Below are 7,644 nucleotides of genomic sequence, written 5' to 3' on the forward strand. Positions count from 1 at the left end.
AGTGTCATACAGGTTGGAGAGAAAGAAACAAAACAACAATTATTTCCTGATAGGTTTTTTTTCCCATTTAGAAACTCCAAGAAACTCTTCAAATAAATGACCAAACAATACAGTTTAGGAAGATTTTTGGATAAAAGGTCACTATATAAAGTTAGATACATTCCCATACATTAATAATTCAATGAAATTGGTATGTATCATTTAAAAGTAACATAAAAATTAGCTGTTATAAATTACAAATAAAGCACATCTTAGTCCCAAATTCTTATGAGTTAATATGAAGTTTTTAAATGAAACTATTGACAACCAGAAATTATAGGTGAATGGAAAAAGATGTTCTAAGTGTAAAAGCCATAGAAGGAGTCATAAAGCAGATGACTGACAAATCAGATTCATAAAATACGTTAAATAATATAAAAATATCATTAACGCTTAAGGGACAAACTAGAAAAATAGCCACAAATAAGATAAAGGGTCAATATCTTTAATATACAAAGCATTGTTATATGGTCATCCCTGGTATATGCAGCGGAGATTGGTTCCAGGACTCTCCCATACCCAAACCCATGCATACTCAAGTCCTACAATCAGTGTTGTGGAACCAGCATGTATGAAAAGTCACCCTCCATACTCAGGTTTTCCATCTGCAAATACCATATACATATATATATATATATATATATAGTGTGTGTGTGTGTACATATATATGCAAAACCTGAGTATGGAGGGATGACTTTTCATACATGCTGGTTCCACAAGGAAATATATATATACTTTTTTTTTTTTTTGAGCGGGTGTCTCGTTCTGCACTCCATGCCGGAGTGCAGTGGCCTGATCTCAGATCATGCACCCTCCACCTCCCGGGTACAAGCAATTCTCCTGCCTCAGCTTCCCAGGTAGCTGGAACTATAGGTGTGTTCCACCATGCTCAGCTAATTTTTGAATTTTTAGTAGAGACAGGGTCTCACCATGTTGGCCAGGATTTTCTCAGTCTCCTGACCTCGTGATCTGCCTGCCTCGGCCTCCCAAAGTACTGGGATTACAGGCATGGGCCAATATTATATTTTTGATCTGTGCATTTGTTGAAAAAAATTGCATATAAGTAGACCTTGCAGTTGAAATCTGTGTTGTTCAAAGATCAACTGTAAATCTTAAAATTCACTGGAAAACATAAATGTTCCAAGAGAAATATTAGCAAAGAAATATGAGCAAGTAAAAATTCATGCAAGAAAATATTACTAATAAACATGTAAATAAAATCTAGCCTCACCATTATAAAATAATTGCTGATTAAAATAACAGTGATATGCTACTTCTCAAAATAGAAAATGACAATCAGGAAAAGGTAATTTGTGTGCTATGAGATGGGTCCTTTTATATACTGCTATTAGAAGTTGAAGTTGCGTAACTTCTCTCCAGACAATATTTTCCTAGCACAATTTAACAGTACGTACTTGACCCAGTAATTCTATATCTATTTATATATCCTGAAGAAATAATTGTGTGTGTGTGTGTGTGTGTGTGTGTGTGTACACACAAAGTGGTACATGACACTAAACTATAGAAACACTAGATGTGCAACAAACACAAAATTGTAACTCAACGATAATGATTTCAAATTTTAACATGTTTGGGAATTCTTCAAAGAGAATTTTGTGCAGAAGCCTAAGATAAAAATTAGTCAAAGATGGACCCTGAGAAGTCCAAGGGGATCATGGAGCTTACCTTTTTCCCAATTCCTGCTCCCACAAAGCTCTTGGTAGCCCCCAAGACTCTCATCTCAATGAATCCTCAAGACAACATGGGAAACTAAAAAAGAAAAAAAAAAACACTGCTATATAATAAGACTATTGCAATCATATCTCGAAAGTTTATAATCTTGATGGGAAAAGTTCAGGATATCACATAAAAATTAATATATAATATTACATTCTGTATGATTCCAACTAGATCAATATATGTATGTAAATATCCAGTGACTATTTTTGTTTGGTTTTTCATAGTCATCTGTATTTTTCTACTAAGACTGTGTATTCCCTTCATAATTAGGGAGAAATGGGAAGTTTGTAGTTTCCACTCAGGCCCATTAGATCAGGATAAAATTATTATATGCATCTGTAGAAAAAAATCTTGGAATTGTAAAGAAAATTTTATTAGAAACAGCTAAAATGCTCTCCAATAACCTAACTCTGGGACATTTATCTTCAGCATTATTCAGGCACATCTGAAATCCATTACAGCCCCCCAGCTGGCTTCAGGAACCTCTGTGTGCCTCCAGCCATCCCCACAGCAAATTGCTTCAGCTGTGGTCAAAATCAAAATTTCTCAGTTGCCTTGATTGACCTAGAAATGTTTTCTGTAATTTGCCATTGTCTGAAAGGGAAAAAATATATTTTTTTAACTTTGTCTTATTAAAGTGGAGCCAAGAAATGTTCTCCATTATTTAGACACCAGAAGAAAAACAATGAATACTTTGTAAATAAATGGAATCTCCAAAATAAAGTCAAAGAAAAATCACTGCTAGCTAGTATCTAGAGACACAAAGGGAAGGGTGATTTGATTTTTAATCTTTGAATACCAGAAAGAAGCCATTTATAAGAACTGTATATACAGAAATAGCAGGTAGAACTTTTATTTTTCCTTCCTTCTTCCATTCAGTAAATATTTACCTAAAAATTGATCACGTGAAGATATTGTACTAGGGACCTGAAATAGAAATTCATGCACAATGAGGGTAAGGATAAAAGCAGAAATGTAAAGAAATTATTACAGTTTATTTAAGACTGTTGTCATAAAGATGTGTGTAAGACGTTCCAGAAAGTCAACAGGGAAAGCCAGTAATTTCTTTCCTAGGAATGAAGGAACAGGGGAAAGAAATTGAGACGCATGAATGGCAGAAGAGGATGGAGGCAAAAATATTCAAAGAAAATGACAATATGATAATCCTTCATAAAAGGCAGAAAAATAAGGGAAGTGTGTTCCATAAAAAGAAACTGACCAAGTTTTACATTGATGATCGTGCATCTCAAATGGGCACTTAGAGCCTCCTGGCAATTCAACTCTATTTTTTCAGTGCATTCACTCAATTTCTAAGATGACCAGTCATACCTTTTTTATCTCCTCACATAACCCATGTTAGCCTGGCACAGTAGCTCATGCCTACAGTCCCAGCACTTTGGGAGGCTGAAGTGTAAGGATCCCTTAAGGCTAGGAGTTCAAATCAAGACCAGCCTGAGCAACATAGCAAGACCCAGTCTCTACAAAGAAATTTTAAAATTAGCCAAGTATAGTGGTGCATGCCTGTAGCCTGAGCTACTCAGGAGGCTGAGGGCAGGAGGATCAACTGAGCTGAGGAGTTCAAGGCTGCAGTGCACTGACTGGGCCACTGCTCTCCAGCCTGGGTAACAGAGCAAGACATTGTCTCCTAAAAAAAAAATTAAAGAAAAAGTATCCTATGCACGGGCCCTGTGCTCTCTTTCAGATGATAACCCTGCTTCCTTTTTCACTGAGAAAACAGAAGCAATCAGAATAGGCATTGACATGTACCAGCTACCACATCTACTGACATATTGGTATGTGTGCCTTGTTCTTAGCAGTCTAGGGCTGTGGATGACCTGTTGGCCTCTGAGCTGAGGCCACACCCTTCACTTGTGCAGTAGATTTCATCAGTCTTGCCAACTCAAGAACAACATTGCTTCAACAATTGTTTCCTCTCTCTCCTGTATCTTCAATTTCCTTTCTTTACTCAATCATTCATACCAGCCTACAAAAATGCTCCGTCTTAAATCAAAACCCTCATTTACCCCAGCTACCATAACATATCTCTGCCTTTCTTTACTACAAGACTTCTATAAAAGCTTGTCTATCCATGGTGGCTCCAATTCTGCTTTTCCCATCCTCTCGTGGGTACATTCCTATCAGGCCTTCCTCCCAAGCAGGTTTCATAAACATCTTCGATTCATCTCAATCACTTACACTCTATTCCACATATCCCCTGCACTACCACCATTTGACACCCATATATTTACTTGCTCATTTGTTGTCAACTAACTAGGCTGTACATTCCATGCACTCTATCCCAAGAGCCCAGAATGTTCCTTGGTACACAATAGGTACCCAATAAATATTTGTTAAATGAGTGATAGAATGAATTAACATGGCTAAGATCATGCAACTGTCAAGTTGGGGAAAAGAAATTCAAACTCAGATATATTGGGCTTTAAAATCACCTGTCCCAAAGGTCCATGCTACAACCTGGGCCTCTGATGGGGGTGACTGAAAGTAGTAGTATCATTAGTAAAGTCCACAACAGAATAAAAAGAAAGGATTTGGGATGGAGAGTGTGAAGTTGTTTAATATTTTGCAAAATAAGCATAACATTAGACATTGCCTGCTTACTCAGAGGTGAGTAATCTGGCAGTCTCAGATATCTACTACACAATCCAGAATGAGAAATGGAACAACCACAGCTTCCAAATGACCTAAACAGATGTCACAAAGTCCCAGCTTAGCCAGGCAGAGCTTAGCAGCTTCTCTCAGAGCCATAAGTTTTAGAGTGAGGTATTCCAGCCACAGAGACTTAGAAGCTACCAACTAGGAGAATGGAACGAGAGAGAGCACGCCCCCACACATATATGCACACAATTTCCAAAGGCCTTTGCAAGAACTGAAATGACCTGGTCTAGTTTTGTTCAGCCTTAACACAGCTCTTCACACCTCAATAGCCTTTTACACATCAGCAGTGATTCTACAATGCAGCAGAATACAGGGTAACACAATGTCATTCAGAACAAAGATCTGAGGTTGTGAAGATAAGACAAAGTTGTATTCACCATCTTCTTTTTAAGAAGATAGACAGATAATGCATATATTCCAGCAAGATACCCATAGAATCTGGTCGCAAGTGTTTAAAACTGGAATTGAGAAGGTAAAATTTTTGGATAAATATCCATTTAATAAAAGATCTCAATTCCCAATCATGCTGGATAAATGGGACACTAGTGTACTTCTCTAAAGAACAAAAAATCAATAATGGACTTAATTTTTATATGCTTGACTCATGCCAAATGTATTTGAGAGGTAATATATATCACAACTCTGGCATCGAGAAAGTAACACCTGATGTCAGCAATCTAATGCAAGCTTGTATTCACTGGTCCAGAAGATTGGAGATTGCTTACTTTATTAGTTCTGAGATCTTTTAAAGAAAGAAAACAGTTTTGTGAGTAACTAAATATGCTTTTTCCAAGCTAGAGACTGGTTTTTCTAAGATTAGCAGTGGAATATTCTCAAAACTGGAAATAAACTAGCAGTACCCAGTGAAATTACAATAATCAGGCTGTTAATTCTGCAGACCAGAAAAAGAAAGAAATGAGAACTTAATATTAAAACTTTCCAATTTTTTCCACTCTTATTAGCACTTCTCTTCTCAGATTTCCTTGCTGGCATTAACCCTAGTGTAATATATTGGAGCTTGTTTGTGTCACACATGTGAAGATTTATTAAACTCGAAAGTCCTTCCCAGTTCATGTGGATTGGAACCGTAACTAAACACCTTGTCACGTGTTTCTTATTGTGGATAGACACACATAGCTTTGCAAAGCATTATTATTATTCCAGTGTATTTTTCCCAGACTTTCAAAAGATAGACTATACATCTTGAGAAACTAAAAAGCTTGTTTATGATTTTTAATCAGCAAAAGAATGTATTCAAACATAGGACGTGGAAAACAGTTCCTTCTCTGGAAAATAAGAAAACAAAGCATTTGAAAATCAATTTTTCTTTTTCTTTGAGCTAGATTTAAGGTCCATGGTCTAAAAAAGTATGACACAAAGTAAAAGCCTTTTTTTCTGTACTCAGTAGTCTAAGTATCATATGACATACCTTAAAAATAGAAATTTTTGCTTTTGGGAGGAATTGAAAGTATTTCCTCGATGTCATTAGGACCATCACTCTGGCCAAATCTTTTGAAAGTTCCTATGACATCCAAACATATGAAACTCAAGGCAATACTGTAGGCTTAATTCTTATGATATATGAGTTATATATAAGCAAAAACATGAGTTTGAATTCTCCATTCTACCTTCTATCCTAGTGACCTTAAGCTATTATCTTCTATGTACCTATATTATCTTCTATGAACCTGTAAAAGGAGATAAAAGTATAATATGTTTCATAGGGTTACTGAAAGAATTAAATGAGATAATGCATGTCAACCACCTTACATAGAGTAAATGTTCAAACATCATTATAAACGATTAGAATTGTGAATGTGATAGAGATCCCAGTAAGTAACATGGCTCACTGTGAATGCATCTGATTTCTCTTGACAACACCACTTACCTGCCTGGCACATAGTCACCCAATATTTCCTTCTAAAATATTTTATAACACTCGGACAAAGGAACAAATTTTAACCTAGATCCATGTTCTTTAATGACAAGAAATGTAATGGTTCCTCTCTATTCTCTTTGATCCAACATCATTTCTTCCCAATATTCAGAAACAAGAAGAGGAGGAAAGAATGAGAACCCTTGGTCATGAATAGGAGAATGTATTTGAGGATTTGGAAATTGTGGAGCATGAGACTTACTCTTGGAAGAGTTGAAATAGGGGTAACATAAAGTGGCATATACAGAACATTCAGTCTAAGTGAGAAGAAACAAATCCCAATTTATGTCAATCATTGGCATACAATATAAAGGCCAGTCTAGCAGCGACTTTTTACCCTTACAACATGTCATGGTGTCTTGAGTCTTTTCTGTCTCTTTAAGGCAAAGTCCATTCATGTGCTAGCTGTATTTAAAAAACAACAGTGAACAGAAAGCAAAATTAACCCAGTATACCATGAACCAAGGAATCACAACAACAAAGAAAGTAACAGCTATACTGCTGGAAGACCAGAAAGGCGTCTTCAGGTAAGTTCAGTAGTTCCTGAACTACTTTATAGCCTTCATCCAAATCCTGTTCAAAAAGGAAGCTTCCGTGCCTTCTGTTTTCATATCAGGCTTGATAAGTGGGTTTTGTCAAGTATTATCAATGGCTGACTTTGACGTTAGAAAATGTTATTCTTCACACCAAAAAGAACCTGCAAAGCCCCTTCTTTGTTGTACTTCCTCGTCCTCCATAATTACGCCCTTTCACCTCTGTTTTTTTCTTTCTTCTTCTCCTTTTACTGCAGGATTTATAAAATCCTCTGAAACATGTTGTTTCCAGATGTAGGTCCCAAGTGCCCCATCATTTACTTCCTGTCCAAGCACTGAGCAGATGGAATTACACAAGTTGGGCTGTATGAAACCACCCTCCAATGCCTTCGTTAAACTCCAGGATTTTAAAGAGTCTGTCTAGTTCCTGGCAGGGACCTTTCCATACTTCCACCCCCAAAGCTGTAAATTATTACCTCATTAAACTCAATTGTAAATGATTAGGTGTCTGGAATGTACTTTCCTCTCCCTGCAGCCTCCTTGGAGAAATTACTACATTGCAGGCCTCCCTACTTAACCGAACACATTATTCAAGCAATACAGGGTTTGAGTAGCTCACTCAGGAGGAGGTTTTATTTTTGTTAGGGTATTAAAACTCTATTATCATTTAGTTTCAAAAGTGGAAGATTTGTGATCTTCCGTTTCCCATTGAGCAATCAC

The 7,644-nt window shown here is 36.6% G+C and overlaps 1 long non-coding RNA gene across 1 annotated transcript in view; it reads left to right on the top strand.

Moving 5' to 3' along the window:
- The window catches only part of LOC103794406 (uncharacterized), a 121,843-nt gene extending 114,419 nt beyond the window's left edge, over positions 1 to 7,424 (top strand). Inside the window, exons 4-5 of the long non-coding RNA XR_004740292.3 lie at positions 6,775 to 6,918; positions 7,182 to 7,424. This is a non-coding gene — a long non-coding RNA (uncharacterized LOC103794406). The remainder of the gene's footprint in view (positions 1 to 6,774; positions 6,919 to 7,181) is intronic.
- The last annotated feature ends 220 nt before the right edge of the window (positions 7,425 to 7,644 follow it).

Source organism: Callithrix jacchus, chromosome 1 (genome assembly GCF_049354715.1).
Source record: "Callithrix jacchus isolate 240 chromosome 1, calJac240_pri, whole genome shotgun sequence".
Taxonomy (NCBI): domain Eukaryota; kingdom Metazoa; phylum Chordata; class Mammalia; order Primates; family Cebidae; genus Callithrix; species Callithrix jacchus.